Source organism: Lepidothrix coronata, unplaced genomic scaffold (genome assembly GCF_001604755.1).
Source record: "Lepidothrix coronata isolate B3197 unplaced genomic scaffold, Lepidothrix_coronata-1.0 Scaffold18, whole genome shotgun sequence".
NCBI classification, from domain to species: Eukaryota; Metazoa; Chordata; class Aves; order Passeriformes; family Pipridae; genus Lepidothrix; species Lepidothrix coronata.
Genome location: NW_016690198.1, coordinates 7650698 through 7669856, shown reverse-complemented (window position 1 = coordinate 7669856; position 19159 = coordinate 7650698).

Sequence of the window (19159 nt, the reverse complement as noted above, 5' to 3'; positions counted from 1 at the left end):
TTATTCTTTTGAGTGACAGTGTCAAAATTTCCTTTCACTCAGGCTACCTCGTAGCGGTTTGTCACATTGGCAGTAAGGAATGAAGGATCTTCATTACCCCACCTATGCTCCTCAATTTTAGGTTTAGCAGGATGGGAGAGAGTGTACATAATTACAATTGCAACCAACACAGTAAACCAATTTTCCATTTGAAAGGCCTTGATTAGAGTCTGGGAAATTCAAGTTCTAAATTACCATTTGAATTTGAATTTTTCTTCTGCTGTCTGCCTTGTATGGAGATGGAGAAGTTCTCTGACCTTGAGTCATAAAAAGCCTATCAGAAATGCACACTTAGTTTACTTTCATTACTTTCATTTTCTCAGGGTATCAGGTACCTTGAACAAATGGCTGACTTCTCCTGACAACTGACTGGTGAATACTTAGTCAGGCTTCTTATGACAGCTGTGCTGCAGGCTCAAAAACAAACCAGAGCTCTGTGTTTCACGCTGCTGGTAATGCAGTCTGGAATGACTACAACATTCTTCTTTTGTGAGCAGCTTGGATAATTTTGTTCAACCAACCCTACAAAAGCCTATGTTAGGGGGTTTCTACTTTGAGAAGTAATCAAAATCTTTTGAGAAAAAAAGCGCCCACCACCGGTATGGTTCATACTTGGCTGCAGAGAGGAAGTATGGAAAGGGTTATTATCTGTACTAAGAAATTGTGGCAATTTGAAAATTTACAATTTATCATTAAATTAAAACTAAAAAATTATAGTTTGGGAAACATCAGAGAAACTATTTTAATAGCAATGTTGAAATTTCAATTTAATGTGCTTCATGTGTTAAAAAAGCCCCATCTTTGAATGAAGAGTTCAGATGAGCTTTCACTGATGTTACAGAATAACTGATATACATTCCTGAAAAGTGTTTTGTGAGGATAAGATAGGTCGTTGACTAATTTTCTCTAGAACGTGCATTTGTGAGCTACCTCACAGCTAGATCTGCAACATTAATGAAGAGGCTGCTTCCCTTGTGTGCAGTTCAGTAGCTGTGCAAAATTTTTGCTGTGACCTCTGCCACCAAGAGGCCTGGTTGTAGAAATCACTGTATAATCAAAGTTTTGTTCAGGGTTCAGGGGATCAGAACGAATCTAATCTGAACTAAAAACCTCAAAGAGCATAGATGCTGAGTGCTTAGCATCCATTCATGTGGATCAGAACTTTTGTGGTAGATATTGTAAAGACAAAGCAAAAAGAACTTAGATGATTTTTAGTAAAACAGTCCAAAATATGCAGTTTAACTTGACCTTGATTTTCCTGGAATTCACAGAGCCTTATAGCAGCAGAGCAAAAGCAGGCCAAGAGTCATATGGATACAGAATGTAGTCATAATCAGGATAATAAGAGGATTAATTCAAGGCAGAATAGGATGAAGTCACACAGGATGGAGGGATAGACCATTTGAGCTGTTCATATCTGAAATTCAAAACAGACTTGGGAGAAAATGAATAAAACAGAGATCACTGAACTTAAAGTGAACCGAAACAAATGAGATTCATATGTCTCTAAGAGCCAGCTGATGAAATCTTTAAATACATGAACGTTCTTTTAGATGTAAGTGCAGCTGTGACTGTTTAGGAGCATGTGGTTTTGCTAGCTAGCAAGTACTTTGTGCAGTGATTGATCTCTACAAATTAACTTGCTAAGAGAAACAAATAATGGAGTAAGTGTTCACATTTCTCAGGACACAGCCAGTAACTCCCTATTGGCTGCTGCCTGAGTCCCTTTCCAATGAATCAGTGCAAGACTAAGGTTAGTGATATAATTAGGTGATTACAGTCTTTGGCTGTTTAATTAAATATGGCTTTGTGCAAATATTTTGTCACCAGTCTTTTGAAACTTGCTAGGTACACATTTTTGGAAGTAGCTTGTAAACTTGGGAAATGATAGTCTTTGATCTTTGAGGTTTTCTGTTCTTTGAAGTTTTTTTCTGAAGTCAGTGCAATACAAGTGTTAATTTAATACAGCAGAGTGGAAAAGTAATCTTAAGTGAGGGAGTATTAACACACAAAACCTCCTAGCTTTTCATGTGTCTCCTAAATTTAGTAGTCCTCCCACTAAAAACAGCCCTTCTAACAATTATTTTTTTTGCTGAACTATTAGGAACCCTACAGTAAGCATTTTTTTTCCTGTGTGCTTTTAACTTAGTCTCCTGACTTACATTCTCTGTTTGTTTTTAACATTTTAGTCCATTTTGAAAGGTATGTTTTTGTCTGTACTCAGTAACATTATTGAAAGTATAAATGTTATTTGTTAAAAATTCCTTATGTCTCTGCTTACCACTCTTCCTGAAGTTTTTTCTCTGAGACCTCTATTGCTATGATTCCTGAGCTTTTCCCAGTGTTTTCAATGACCATTTTTAGAAATACTGTTATGACATTAGCAAGTATTATTTCCATGTGTGAAATGTGGAAGCAAGATTTTTATTTCTTTTTTTTAGTGTCCCCACTTTTGTTATCTTAAACAGGTTATGTACATATAAGATTTTTGTAGGAATATCTGTGATATTCTCTAAATGAGTATATAGTAATACTCAAGTATTTTTTTAACAGTAGCAATTTCTGGGGTACCTCTACAGCATGGAAAACTTGTTTTCAAGGGACAGATTTATTTAATGAGGATTTTGAAAGGACCTGAGGACTAGAAAAGCAGGCGCAAATTAATATTTTCTTATTCTTTATATTGCGTAAAGGAAGTACAACTGAGTGTTTTCCATAACAAAGTACTGTTAGGAACAGGGTTATTTCTGTAGTTTTTTCTCTAATTCAGAAGTTAGAAGTTAATAATTTGTGATGTGGTGAGAACAGAGTTAAGCAAACACACTGGAATGCAATACTGAGTGTTCCACTCTCAAGGAGCTGTGAAAGATATGTTACATAATGTTAAATGGGTTTTTTACATTCAAACTCTATCTTGCTGGAGCAAGAAACTACTTGCCCACAGCTTAGAACAACTAAACAACTCTGTCTAATGTGATTCAACAGGCTGCAGTACTGAAATAGATCCTCTTGCTAGCAGATGAGTCTGCCTTCATAGCACAAGGTATCACACGTCTGTTTCATGGAAAAATCCACGCTGCTGTCAGAGAGTGAAAGAATATGATTTCCTAGGTGCATTTATCAAACTGTATCCAAGCAGCTGCATTCTGAAAAATCTGGCCCTCTTATAATAGTGGCAACAACTGTTGACTAACAGTAAGTCTTCTAAAGAGGCTGTGATATATTATTTTTTTCTTCAGAATAATGGTGTCTAAGTTTCAATGCAAATATTGTTGAGCTATTAAAAAAAGAGAAAGGTTGCCTTTTTTATAGGAAGTTCCCTGTGTTTTCCCACTGTTTTCCCTTCAGAAGAGGGTTTTTTTTCAGATGTTGCCAGAATAACTTGAATTTGCCCAGTTTTACTAAACGCTTGTTATATTTTTTTTAAAACTTCCTACTGCTGAGTGGTTGTGTGAACATGTTATCACTCTGTCTTGTAAACTGTGTTTTCTATTCTTCCATCAAATTCATCCATGGATTTGAAACTGAATAAACTCTTCCGTCATCAAAAAATTCTTCTCTTAAAGAAAACTGATTAATGAATTGACAAGGCAGAATGTTTTCACAGGAACATTCTTCTAAATCTAATCAGATTGCTGTGTTTTGCTAAAAGTGTCACATTAATAATAATAATTAGCAATAATAAGTATTGCTAAAAGTATCACATTTTCTGAGTGCATGTACCAGTGTTAAATGATATCTTTACGCTCTTTCCACGTATTTTAATATGAAATGGCTATAAAATCTGTGCAACCGAGGAAACTGAAGTCTGAGAAATAAGAAGAGGTGGAAGTAAGAAAGAGAGTGAGAGAGAGAGAAATGTCAAATTCACCAATTATATATTCAACAGCACAGTGGTTAGAAATGCATGAAAAAACTTTTGGAAAAGGTGTTGATAGCAAGACTATTCCTTTCTTGAGAAGCCTGACTCTTTTGCTGGACTGAAATGTCACTTTGAATTAAGCTGTTCCAATGAAAACTCACTCACAGTTGAACATTTTCGGAAAAAACTCATTTTATTTTAGATAGAGTAATATGTTTCTGAAGTAGAAATTACATGACTATTTCCTGAGTAGATTTACTAACCTGGATTTAAAAATGCCTGGCCTGGAGCATAAGCTTTTTTGCCCCAAATTAGTATCTGATTATTTATAAGAGAAAATTATTGATACTTAATGATCCATCATAAGATTTTTCATTCTCCTGATATTTAGTATATGTGGTTAGAAGAAATTGTTATTGATCACTGTTTGGACAATTAGGAGGCAGTGGGATCCTGATAACTCAGTATTTCTGGTATATACAGGTCTCTACCTTAGCCTGGTTGGCATCTAGGAATGTGGCTAGCAGGACATGACTGACTATAATGCAATTATTTGAGGTAGGCACTTTTTTTGCATGATATCTTATTTTTTTAACTTGATGTTGAAATAGTTATATAATATTAAGAGTGTGGTCATAATAATTAATGTATCTAATTCTTCTGTTATTTACCAAGACTACATTTTCTGTTTCTTCTATTCTTGCACATTTTGTTTTTGCCAAGTGCTATTGGAAAGTTCCTTGTGATTCCCTTGTGGTTTCTGTAAGGTAGCCACTCTGCACAGCATCACTTAAGTGCTTCACACAACTTTAATTTTAGCTCATATATTATTTTTGAAACCTTTAATTGATTGAAGTACTGAATATTTTAAGAATTGAATGGAATTGATATAAAAGTCTTCCAGCCATGAGAACCATGACAAGGAAAGGATGACTGGCTGGGTAAAGGTGATCAACTGAAATTTGCTTCACTACTCTTCATCTCTTTTGCAGTGATATTTTAGTGAAGTTCAAAAGGCAAAGAATGTACTTTTATTTGTAAACTAAGGATTTTCACTTTTTAGTAACCACCATTTCCCCCTTAATATATCTGGTATGTAAAGAAACAGATATAGATTCTTTTTATCCATCTGGAACTAGCTCTGTAGCTTTGGATCTCCCTACAGGAAGAAAAATGTCTATGTCATAGGGGTGAGACAGAAAGTTCCTGAATCCTACCCATATCCAATCCTCTTTTCAAGAATGACCTGAAGAAATTGTCTATACTGGGGGTGGATGGTGAAGGGATATTGGAAACTATGATTCTTTCTTCCCTTTGACCTTAATCTCTTTGCTGACCTCTTCTTTTTAAAGCTACCTCTTAGGAACTGATTTTTCTATTGTACGGAAGAATATTAAAATTTATTTTATTCTTTCTTTAGAATAAAATATATATATTTTGTGGGAATATGTGATGATGGAGGCCCAGATCACCTCTTAACTTTAACTGAACAGCAGTTTGACGCTCAGCAGAGACTGATGGTCTCCTGGGATCTGATGCCTTAAGGTCCATCTAGTTTTTTGATTTTTCTAATTTTTATTTTGTAGATTTTAGAAGTAGCTGTATCCCTCACCCTTTAGCACAGTAGTTTACACATTCCTCAACCCCTATTATCCCATATCAATATCCCCTGAATTCCATTAGAAAATGTTTAGTTTCTTGTCAAAGTAGGCCCATTTTGTTTAGAGAACACTTGTACCTTGGCCTAAACCGCAAGGGTACAGTCAAGAACTGGGTGAACGTGTGCCCCCCGTACCCCGAAGAAGATGAAGATGATGAAGAAGTGGTCCCAAAAAATCCCCAGCTCCAATTCTCAGGGGGCGGGATGGGGGTGGATCAGGGCAAAAGCCACAAGGTGGAAACATCTGGGATTGGACAGACAGTATTATAAATTGTAACAACTGTACATGGGGAGGGGAGGGTGAGGCACGCATCCTGTAATCTCATGCATCAGAGGCACAAATTAAAACCCTTTCCTTATCTCACTTCCAAAACTAAATTGCCTCGGAGTTTCTTTTTCTCCCTGAATTTTCTTTAGGCAAGAGATCCACAGTAGTCAAAAGTGCTGAGGGTAGGAATAAGTAAAGTGCTAATATAGTACTAAATTAGATCCACTAAAAGCTCCTACATATCAGCAGGATATTTTACCGATTACTTTGAGCTTGACATCTATGAATGCAGACATTTGGCTTCTTTTTTATTTCAGCCTGCACTGGGACAGATCAAGCTTGTTTCTACCCAGCATTTGAGCAAGAACAAGATTGCCTTGGTTTGCAAGACACCGCAAATGTAACCTTTGCTGGCAATGACAAGGCTTTTTTCTAGAGATATACTTGTTAGCTGCGCTTATCTGAATGTGTTAGCAGTTGACTCTTGGAGAAATGCTTATTGTCGGCTGCAAAGTAGTTTTAGAAATTGAACATGTAACTACTAGGGATTTTCTGCCTGAAGGCAAAGGTTGTAAAAAGGCCTGTGAGCCCTGAAATCTCTTTTTCGTGCCTCAAAATAGGAAGTCCCTGAAATATTGATCTTGTATTTGCAGTCTGATTTCACTCTCTACAGAACAGAATTTCATTCCAGTTCAGAATGGAACTATGGTATTACAGCACAGTCATGCAAGTAAATTAAGAATTAAAATCATGGATTGTGAAGGTCTCTGACTCTTTTGGTAGGATTAGGTCATCAACAGTGAAATAGGTAAGAAAGAACCATGAAAGTGTCTTGGAATGGAAAGCTGCATAAATGTCTTGATTTATTACAGACAAAGACACCTCCTCTGTCAATTTAATTTAAGGTGCATCAATAGTCCTTAGAGTGTGGACAGGAATCATGTATCCATATCTCCAAAGAGCTGATGTCGGCATAGGTCATAATCTGCTTGCCCTTTCATTCCCTTCTGGACAAATCTTGCATTCTCTTCTACAAATAACCCAAAGTACTATTTTCTTGAGTGAACTGGGTTTATTAGAAACGGATTTATGTTTAAGAGTTTTTGTAATTCTCTATCGATCTGTCCCTGCATCTGAGTCCCCAGTCTGTCAGGTATTGTGGTATGTTGAATTCAAGATAAACTGTGACTTTTCAATGTTGAAATATTATTGGAAAAATACTCACATTTCCCAGCTGAAGTGCATCTACACCAATGCACGCGATATGGGTAACACACATGAGAAGCCATTGTACAGCAGGAAAGCTATAATGTAGTTGCCATCATGGAAATATGGTGGGATGACTCCCATGACCAGAGTGCTGTAATGGATGGTTATAAGCTCTTCAGGAGGAACGAGTGAGGAAGCAGAGGTGGTGAGGTGGTTCTGTACATTAGTGAGAGTTTTCACTGTATACAGCACAAGGGCAGTGATGATAAGTTGAGTACCAACGGGTAGAAATCGGGGGAAGGCTAGTAAGGCAGATATCTCCGTGGGAGTATGTTATACACCACTCAACCAGGATGAAGGTGCAGATGAAGCATTCTGCAAGCGGCTGACTGATGTTTCATGATTACTAAGGCTTGCTCTTGTGGGAGAGAGACTTTAACTTGCTAGAAGCTGAACACTTGATAGAAACTCAATACAAGGGAGAGGAGGTGGTCTAGGAGATTCCTGGAGTATGTGGAAGAGATCTTCCTGACACAGCTGGCCAACGAACCTACCAGAGCTGGGCCCCATTAGAACTGCTGTTTACAAACAGATAAGAGCTGGTGGGAGATGTGGTAGGAGGCCATCTAGGGTACTGTGACCATGAAATGATAGAGTTTTTGATTCTTGGTGAAGGAAGGGAGGGGGTAAACAAAACCTCTACCTCAGACTTCTGGAGGGCAGACTTTGGCCTATTCAGAGAGCCCCTGGTTCAGGGGCCTACTGGTTCAGAGAGCCCCTTAGAAAATAGTCCTTGATGACAAAGGGGTCCAGGAAGGCTTGACGTACTTTAAGAAGGAAATCTGAAAGGCACAGGAGCCCTCTATGTGCCAAAAAAGGAGCCATCAGGGAAGAAGACCAGCCTGGCTAGATGGGGAACTCATGCAGAAACTCAGGGAAAAAAAAGAGGGTTTTTGATTTTGGAAGAAGGGGCAGAAAACTCAGGAAGAGTACAAGGATGTAGTTAGATCATGTAGAGAGAAAACTAGAAAGGTGAAAGCTCACCTAGAACTCAACCTGGCCACTGCTGTGAAAGATAATAAAACATGTTTTCATAAACACATCAACAAGACGATGGTGAAGGAAAATCTCCATCCTTTACTGGATATTGTGGGGAATATTGTCACCAAGGATGAGGAAAAGGCTGAGGTACTTAATGCCTTCTTTGCTTCAGTCTTTAGCAGTAAGACCTGTTACCCTCAGGGCAACTGGCCCCCTGAGCTGGTAGACAGGAAAAGGAAATAGAACAGCTCCTTTATAATCCAGGAGGAGGATCACCTAGAAACTCACAAGTCTATGGAACCAGGTGGGATTCATCCAAGGGTGCTGAGGAAACTAGTGGAAGAGCTCACCAAGACACCATTATTTACCATCAATCCTGGCTAACCAGAAAGGTCCCAGATGACTGGAGGTTGGCCAATGTTGTGCTCATCCACAAGAAGGTCTGGAAGAAGGATCCGTGGAACTACAGGGGTCTCAGCCTGTCCTTGGTATTCAGCAAGGTTGTGGAAAATGTCATCTTTAGTGTAATCACGCAGCATATAGGACAACCAGGAGAGCAGGCCCAGCCATGATGGGTTTATTAAAGGCAGGCCTTACCTCACCAACCTGATCTCCTTTATTACCAGTGACCCACTTGGTGGATGAGGTGAAGGCTGTGGATGTGGTCTACCTGGGCTTCATCAAAGCCTCTGACACTGTCTCCTATAGCATACTCCTGGAAAAGCTGGCTGGCCATGGCTTGGACAGGTGTCCTGGCTGGGTTAAGAACCGGCTGGATGGCTGGGCCCAGGGCCACCCAGTATAGGTGCATGGTGCCACATCCAGTTGGCAACTGGGCACAAGTGGTGTTTCCCAAGGCTCAGTATTGGGGCCAGTTCTGTTTAATATCTTTATTGATCATTTGGATGAGGGGATTAAGTGCACTCCCAGCAAGTTCACAGATGACTCTAAGCTGAGCAGGAGTGTTGATCTGCTGGAGGGTAGCAAGGCTCTGCTGAGGGATCCGGATAGGCTGGATTGATGGGCTGAGGCCCACTGAATGAAGTTCAACAAGGGCAAGTGCTGGATCCTGCCCTAATGTGACAACAACCCCTGCAGCACTACAGGCTGGGAGAAGAGTGGCTGGAAAGCTGCTTGGCAGAAAATTATCTTGGAGTGCTAGTTGACAGCCATATGAACATGGGCCAGTAGTGCGCCTGGGTGGCCAAGAAGGCTGTGGAGACTCTGACCTATAACAAAAATAGTGTGGGCAGCATGTCCAGGGCTGTGATTGTCCTTCTGTACACTCAGCACTGGTGAGGCCATACCTTGAGTCCTGTGTCCATTTCTGGGCCCCTCACTATACAAAGGACATTTAGGTGCTGGAGTGTGTCCAGAGAAGGGCAATGGAGCTGGTGAAGGATCTGGAGCACAAAGTCCTATGAGGAGTGGCTGACGGTGTTCATCCTGGAGAAATTGAAGCTCAGGGTTGACCTTATCGCTCTCTACAACTATGTGAAAGGAGATTGTCGATCTCTCCTTCCAGGCAACGAGTGACAGGATGAGAAGAAATAGCCTCAACCTGGACCAGGGGAGGTTCAAGTTTGACTTTAGGAGGAATTTCTTCACAGGTTGTTAAGCATTGGAATGGACTGTCCAAGATGGCAGTGGAGTCACCATCTTTGGAAGTGTTCAAGAAACAACTGGACATAGCGCTTAGTGCTGTAGTCCAATTGACAGTTCGATCAAAGGTTGGATTCAATGATCTTAGAGGTCTTTTCCAACCTAGTTGATTCTGTGATTCTGTAACTCACACTTGAGATGATTATAATTTTTCTATTTTCTTGCCAACAGGTCTGACCAACCAGTCCTGGCTTATAGGCTAGAGGCACTTCAGGAAGTAAACACAGAAATATATCTTCCCAGGTGTCATGCTGCTAATAAAACTCCTGATTTTGTCTAAAAAAATAAGCATTCATCTACCCAACAGAACTCAACAGAAGAATGTGTAACTCAGTACATCTTTCTAAGTGTAGTGGTTTGAATCTTGTTTTCCCCCAGAGGCTAAGAAAAGTGGTAGACCCCAAGGGGTGGAAACCCCTGGAAGTTTTGGAGTTTTGTCCAATGGGCGCTCCTGCAAAAATGCAAACATATCACAAGCACCGGAAGAGATGAGTTGTAGTTTTTGGTTGTTGATAGGAGAGGTGGCCATGTTGTAGAGCCATGTGGAAGGGGCTCTGAGCCCCTCGGGGCCTCCGGGGCCCCCCAGCCCCGGTGGGGGGCTACAGGGACGTGGAACAGTGTTAAGCTGGACTATGTATCTGTAGCTATGAACTGGGGGATGGTTCTTCACTGTGAGCAGAGCAGCAGCAGCGGCGGCAGAAGCAACACTGGCCGGAGAAGGTGGCAGAGAGCCAGAAAAGATAAGATGCGGCAGAGGCATTACAGCCAAGCAGGAGAGACACAGTGTTGTCCGAAGGAAGAGAGCTAGCAGTAGAACTACAGAGTTTGGGGTAAGAACTGTACCACACCCCCTAAAACTCCTTTGAGACCTCCTGGAAGGAGGAAGATGATGGACTCTTGCTTGAAAGAGCCTTGAAGTGCGACATGCACTGCAGAAAGGAGCTAGAGAGCTCCGAGAGGAATGCAGAGGGGCTGACCTTGGCTTTTCCCCCCCCTCGCACTGCTGCCAAGGTGGCAGCCTGAGGCAGTGGCACAGAGGCCCTGCAAGGAGCTTGAATCTCCTGGGGATACCAGACCGTCACGAAGACCCCCTGTGTCTTCGTGATATGACTGTGGTGGAACGACCTTGTCTGGGGTGAACGTAGCCCACGGAAGACCCCTTTGCCTGCGTCAAGGGGCCGAGGGAGCTTGGAGGCCTCCCTTGTGAGTGCTGGCAGAAATCCAGCTGTCAGCTGCTGCTTGCATGTGGAGAGGACAGATGACTGCTGCTGTAGAAGATACTGCTGTTCAGAGACTAGAAGGGATCTGTCCTTCTTTCCCTCGTGGACTTTTATTTGGAGGGGAGAAGAGATCTGATCCATTGTAAATACTATATGTCATGGTAGAGATAGTTGTGATCGTGTGTATAATGTGTTATAATGTTTATTTGTACAGTCATTGTAATATATTCCCTTTCCCCCATTTGGAGTCTGGTGTGTTTTGTCTGGAAAAACCCATCTCACATTAGGTTGAGATGTGGGAGGGGGCTAGGACTAGGGAATTAGGATTTTTGGGGCTATCTCAAACCATGACACTAAGGTACAAAATTCCTTTCAGAATCAGACCTTTGGATCCTCTCTCATCTGATGGCTTTCCTCCATTTATTTTGCTCCTGCACATTGAACTAATCTGAATTTTGAAGGGGTTGCCCAAGTAACTTTCAACTTGCAGACTGTCTTGATTTCTTTTACTTTTGACTGGCAGTTCTTGGCTGAAATGTATTACATTTTTTGAAAAAGTCTTTGCTCGTGTTTTTATGATTCATTATGGAACAAAAGGAAAAAATGCAGTAGCAAAACTCTCATTCTTGCCATGGAGTATTGTATTCAACATTGTTATCCTTGAAACTTTAAGACTGCTAAGGAATTTACAGTCAAGTAAGTTTCTTACTCATGTTAATATCAAGTATTCTTCTATTGTTTTCTTTACCTACTGCATCATCAGTCAACTCTCTGGTTTCTTCCTGTTTTAGGATCTTAATCTCTGGATGTTATGTTAAAATACTATTTTTCTTACAAAAAATAGACTGAGAATCCAGAGTATGTTTTGGTTTCAAATTATTCTTGATTGAGTATATTTTTCAGAGCTTACTTTTTAGAGTGTGGTTTTCTACTGTTAGGAGACCATTTTTAAAAGCTTTCTTTACTTTGATAGAGCTTCTTCCAATATTTCCATACAGAAATGTACAGATTGTATCTCAGAAGTGTAGTGTTCCCAGTCATTGTTCAAAAAGAATTGGAATGAGATACTTGTAACAATATCTGTAATATTGCAGAAGGTTAAGGAGAAGCATAAATGAAAGCTCCAGGAACAAGAGAGATGAACTCTTGTATTTCTCTATTCATGGTGTTAAAAAGTGGTTTTTAAAACCATGTTCCAAGTCTTATGAAAAGCAATACCTAAACAAGATCCATGGGATGAGATTTACAGCATAGTATAGATCTGTGTTGTTTTTTTGACAATAAACACCCAATTTGTGGTAATTACCTGAAAATTATCAAAGAAAAAATGCATATCAGATTTGCTTCTGTGTTTCAGGGTAGTTTTAGCTGGATTCCTACAGAAGAAAGTAGTCAGTGTCTGGTAATAACCAGAAATAAAAAAGTGGAGTTCATCCTTCCTGACTTGAAATTCTTCACCAGAGCTCCAAAAATTAAGAGCAGTCCTGCTGATCCACTTTCAGTAGGAAGAAGTATGCTTTCTAGGATGAAAAGTGCCATCTGGAGACGCTTTTTTATCTCTGTGGGCTGCGCATAGAGGTCAGGACAAACCGAATTAAGGTATTGAATAGAAAAGCCAGTTGTTGGTTGAGCTGGATCTATGCAAATGATAAAACAGAAGTGTTTAGTCATATTATCTGTCCATAATGTGAACTGTAGTGCATTTACCTCATGCAGACTGAGAACCAATGATGTTTACTAAGTAGGGATCCATGACATAGGATATATTTCAACAAGAAAAATGCTCTCTGAATTGTATTCCCTGAAGACTACATAGACCAGAACTTCAGGACACAAAATAAGTGCAAAATGGAGAGACTTTCTCAGATTTTTTTCTTTTCTTTATGTAGTTGTTTGGTTTTTTTCTATTATTTGTCTATGAAATCAGTTCATATGTGAAACAGTTTTTGTTTCAGTTTTTCAAGACTTTGATATTTCTCACTTTCAAGAATCCTTTTTTATTTCATCATGGAGATCACTTCAAATTTGGTCACTAACTTTAGGTAAAGAATAATGAATTCCTTATCTCCAAATATAGTTCTATAGAGTAACTGTAAGTCTATTGAGTTTCCCTGATCTTAGTTTTTATAAATCTAATAAATAACATAAATAATATATTATTTTTGATCACTTCTATGTATTGACTCATGTATATATCTGAATGTTCCTTTTGTCAAAACATAGGATAATAAGTGTATGTTTATCATCTGGCATGTTTATAAATAAAATTATCTGAAGGTACATGGTCAAACAGCTCAGCTGAACGTAAGCTGTTTTTCAGTCAGCACACTATCCCACTGTCTGCTAGAAACTTTGTATAAATAACAAGCCTGCATCAACACTACAGCTGTATAAAACACATCAATACATCTTACTATGTTTCAAGCTCTAACACAGTTCTTTCTGATAGTTATTATGTGTGCCTGCTTCAGTGCTATAATCCTTGGATTCCATTAGTGAAGGGCACAGTTCTTGTTTTCTTACCTCATTAACATGTGTTTATTACATGTTTTCTGTGTAATTACTGTCCCAGAACACTACAAAATGACATTAGGTGTTAGGATTCTAAAAGGTGTCAAGATAATAACTACAGCTTCTTTATAATCTTCCACTCTAGCTGACATTTTAATTGTCTATCATCTGAATCTGCTGGATAAGTAGGAGTTAGAAGGCTTGTTATGGTATGGCCAAATGATTTTTCAAGACCTTAAAAAAAAAAAAAATCTTCCCCCATTCTATATATTTCTAAGATTTGTTTGCCTTGTACATACAAGTTCTGACCGTGTGCATTTATGGAGAAACTAATTTCACCTTGGAAATTCTGAAGTTTGTGTCTGATTTTTGTTAAAGTGCAGCTTGATTTGTTTTAAATGTCTGCTTTTGGACCAAAGGTATGCATTTGAATTTGAATCTTACAAATTTATTCAGGAGTACAACCCCACAAACATTGAAATTTGCCTATATTATTTGAAAAAAAACCACAAGTATTGGTCTAACTTCTGGGGTGGAGGGGTTGTGGTGCAGTCATGTTCTCATATAGTTGTTTTATTATGTCATAGTTGTAGAAGCAGAGTAAAATGATCACAAAAAGCCAGAAGTCTTTCTTTTTTTTTCAGAATATTGAAAATTGTGCCCAAAGATGATGTAAGGAATCAAAATTATAGTAAATTATATTTGAAATCATATCTAATCAGGCAGGCAATGAAGATTTTAAGATTTAGTTGTTCTAAGCATAAAAATAAGTAATAAAAATGTTTTCAAACGCACCAGAAACCAGCAGCCTGCACTTGAATCCATAGAGCTGATAGATGGCTGGCACATAAAAATGAATATTCAAGTTAATAGTGATAAAATCCAAAGTTTTCTTTTTATTTGTGTTTGTTATTCTTAAATAGTCACATCACTGGAAAATATTCTAGAGCAAAATATAAGAGTAATGAATTGTCAGAGCAAAAGGTTTCACCCAATAGGTCCAGAGTGGATTGTTACCAACTACATGATATAAAACCTGTTGCTTGAAACCAGAAGAGAGTAAGAAAGCAAATGAGAACAAGTTTTCAAAAAGGGCTTCAAAGAGTATCTGGGGATCTACAGGCCATTACATCTTACTTCTATATCAGTCACATTGGCAGAAACTATAAGAAAGAATAGATTGAGTTAGTCAACTGGGAAATAAGTGCAGCAAGTCACGTCGTGCATTCCTGCTGGCATGCCAGCAAAGAGTTGAGGGCAGCTGGCTGATAGAACACTGGATTTGCAGACAAATGGTAACTAACTACAGAGCTAGAATAAGGAAACTAGTGGTAAGTTTTCACTATGAACGTGCACTATGAACGTACCTTGATTGCCTCTTTAGGCAACAGTCCTATTTGATGCTTATCTTCAAAAACCATCTAGAAATAGGGTGAAAAATGAGGTGACAAAGCTTTGACATTAGAATACCACTCAAGGTAAGAAAGAGTTGCAGAAGATTGCCAATAATCAAGAGTAATGAAGTGCAAGGTAATATTTAATATCCATAAATATGAAGCAATGCAGATGCCAAGAAAATCTTGACTATAGACACAATAATTGGCTTGAAATTATTGGTGCCTCTTTCCTGAGTCGATATTTGAAGTCACTGTGAACAGCCCTCTGAAATACTCATCTCAGTCCCTAACAGTAACTAAAAAGGTAAATAAGATGTTATACAGTGGAACAGGAATAGACAACAAAACATTGTGGCATCACAAAACCAGCCCTTAGTCTGCTGACATTTTAAACTGAGCATACTACAAGACATTTCATCTTAAAAACACTACTTAACAGAACTAGAGACAGTAGAGAAGGAAATGGGAATGATCAGAGATACTCAGTTACTTTACAGAGGAGGGAAAATAGTCTAAGTCACCTCACTATAGAAAAGAGAAAGAGGTGGCGGAAGGTGATTTTGATACATGTCCATGTAATCACAAACTGTATGGTCAGAGTGAATGGGGAGTTATTATTCATTGTTTTTCACATTACAACATATATGCAACACCCAATGAAGTCACTCTGCATGCAATAAAAAATAAACTAAAGTGGACTCTCTTACAAAAAAAATACTGAAGTATGGAATTAATAGCTAAATAAAGATATATAAACAAATTTCAAAAGTTCATTAGAAAAGACTGGGAAAGAAAGGTCCATCCAAAGGATTTTAACTAACTGGTCTGGATGTAAACTGCAGATTATGTTTCAGATGACTGAAGTGAAGAGGATATGGTCAGCATAAGATAAACATCATCTATATTTTCCCCTTTATTTGTTCTTATGTACTGCAATTGTTATTAGAGGCAAATGAAATTACTATTCTTAGTATTTCAAAATAATAATACTAATAATGCTAATAATACTACTAATAAAAAATTGGTTTTTTTGTTACAGCAAGCTGTCAAATGCCTTGAGACTAGGTAAAGTAAGTTTCAGAAAAATCATTAGTTCAAGCTCTATATAATAATTGTACTCTTTATCTCTGTGTTGAATAATCAAAAAACACAAGTCAGAGTTGCTGGGATACATGTATGTTTCAGACTTATTGCTCCATAATCATTCACTGAAGTCATGAAGTCTCTGAAACTTTTTCATGAAACTTGTTAAATACTATTCAACATTGTATAATGGTAAGGGTCCTTTAAGTGTGAGGAAGTTGTATTTCTCTTCACCTATGTTCCTTCTGGGGAACAGACTTATTCTACATTTTAAAAGATTTTTTTCTTGTGTGATCTGAGATTTTTGGATCTTCATTTGGGACTAATACTATATGCTGAACTTTAATGTAAATAAATCCTACAACTCCAGTTTGCTATATATGACTGGATTTTTGAAGACTGAATTATATATACTTCGAAATACCTTTGTGATCTCAGTTGATCTCAATTATCTCAATTAAAACTTTCTAGATATATCAATTAAAATTTTCAACATCATTAGACTTTATTAAAATTATTCTAGAGCCACAGTGATTTTAAAAATAATTTTAATACCAAAGAAACTGTCCCATATTTTTAGCATCACTATTAACAATATGTTATTATAAATTATAATGAAAAATGAATTTTTAAAGAAGGTCAAAATATGGGTGTGAAGGGAACAATTTTCAGTTGAATGGAAAAAATTGTACCTGCTCTTATGTCAGCCTTGTAGGAGGATGCTCTGCCTAAGTGGGGGTAAAACAGCTCGAACTTTAACTTATTTGTGAAAATTATCAGTTGAAGAAGGGGAGTCATGTTGCTTTTGGTGTTGAAGGATGCTGAGACCAGCCTGATTCTTCAATCCCAAAATTATGCATTCTGAGGAAGTGAAGAACAATGTTTCCTGCCAGAATCTGGCAGAGGTGGCAGACAAAACACCTGATAAAGGAACCATCCAGTGAATGTACTGATAACTTATCTAAAGCAGTTGAGCTGAAGGCTGCTGAGCTGACACAGCTGGCCTAGAAACATATGAGTCAGAGTCAATTACTTTACAATAGAAACTCCCAATCTCACTTTTAAAGACAGGGTTTTCTAACACACTCCTTTCAGGAGCATGTGTGGAGGCAAGCACATCAAGGTTACTCTTTGAGGCTGAGTAAGAGAGATTTCTCCATAGTTGTTGGTATGGGTCAATTTCTACTTTCATCAACCTCTACTTAGTAATTATTCTGCTACCTGTAGTATTGTTGGTTTAATATTACTCTAAAAAAATAGTGCACTCAATTACATATATATCTAATCTTTTAGACATAAACCTTTGACCAAATCTGGGACTAGGATTGGATCTAGATGTAGCTAGACTCCTCTCTGACAAGAAAGCAAGGGGGTCCTTTCTACACTTCATGACTCAGCGGGAGGGTCTCTCTCATAAAACTTTTCCAAGGCTTCTGTTCTATCTGCAACAAGCCACTTGTAGAAAACAACATGGAAAATGTAGGTAAAGGATGCACTTTTAAATTTCTGCTGAAAATACACTAGCAATATGACATGTTCACAGGAAAGTCCACTGGCTCGTATCTGTGTGTTTCTTTGTCTGCTTTGATGACCTGTTGTGTGTTCATTTTTTCATATGCCACCTCTTTGTGTTGTAGAGGTTAGAGTTACTTGTCCTACCACTCTATGAGTCAATAAAAGGGACTGTAGACATGGGATGGAGCGTGACTGATGCTCTCAACCTCTTACCCAAACAAACAATACTTGGTACAGGCTCCAAAGGAGGTAAAGACCTACACAGTTATAGGAAGAAAAGGAGAGAAACAAAACTTGGAAGAATAGATTGAGATGATGATCATGCGGGCCCCATACCTGACTGACCTCATGCAAATTTGGAAATTAATAGTGTCCCCAGATGATTGAGATGGTGATATTTGCGGTGATCCTAATGACTTTGATGAAGGAAATTATGAACTCTTGTTTCGCCTCAGATTCCTTTGAATGTGAGGTTAGTCCTATATTAAACCAGAATACATTCTTATTCCAGTTGGTCACCAGTGACAAGTGATAAAATTTCTGACAGATACAGGGGCGCAATGTTTAAGACCAATGCACAACACTGAGAAGGTGGCTGTGTGACCAAGACATCGGATTTAAAGTCATGAGAGTAAATGGAGCACATGTTATTTACCAAATTATGGAAGTTAATTTATGGCTCTGAGGGCAGAAGCACATGCCGCCTATTTGCTTTGCAATTAAAAGCATAATGAAAATATTTTGTGTTTTGATGTTTTGACTGGATGAAATTGGCACTTGCCAGATGGCAGCATGTGGTTCTTCAGTACAAGTACTAACCCCAGCCCTGGCAGAAATTGAAAGGCTACAGTATAAGCACTCCAAACAGTTCCTGCACTGCCCAGTTCAAAAATTACCAATATTCTGCGGTATTCCTGCCATCCCTGCTGTGGAACAAAATGGATTTTCTGATGTAATAACAGACTTGTGAAAATGGTACATTATTTCCAGAACTTCCAGTACAATTCATGGCCAGTCCAAAAGTCAGATGGGAGACAGCACCTAACGATTGTTTGTGCCTAAATGTCAATACATCTTCAGTACCCAAGATTGCAACTTATAGCCACATTGCACAAGCTGCACATTCATGGTTGGCAGTGCTAGATATTAGAGATATGTCTTTACGGTCCCCTTGTAGATGGAGGATATACTCAAATTTGCTTTTACTTGGGAAGATTAAAAAAATATATATTTAATGAACCACAGGAGTATAAACCTGGCCTTGAACACTTGCCAATTACAGATCCCTATAAATGCAGATCTATTAGCATTGCAACAACCTTTTTAAAACCATCATCTATTTTAAACGCACCTCTCCTTACTGAGGAAACACCAAAATGAGGTGTTTGATTCACTGATATCTCAGCAAAATGGCAATATATAGCTGCTGCATTAAACATTGTCACTAGCAAAACAAATAACAGAATGTGGTGAATATAGCACATAAGTAGGAGTATAAAAACTGTTTTAGCAGCGGTGTAAGTTGTTTTAGCAGCATAGAGTGGAGCAAAAAATTATATATGTAAACTCACATGCTGTGTGGGTTGGCACCACATGATGGCTCTGTCAATGGAAATCACTGAACTGAGAATCAAAGTGATCTCCAATTTGGAGAACTCAAGACTGGCAGTTGTTACTAAATACAGCCAGGAA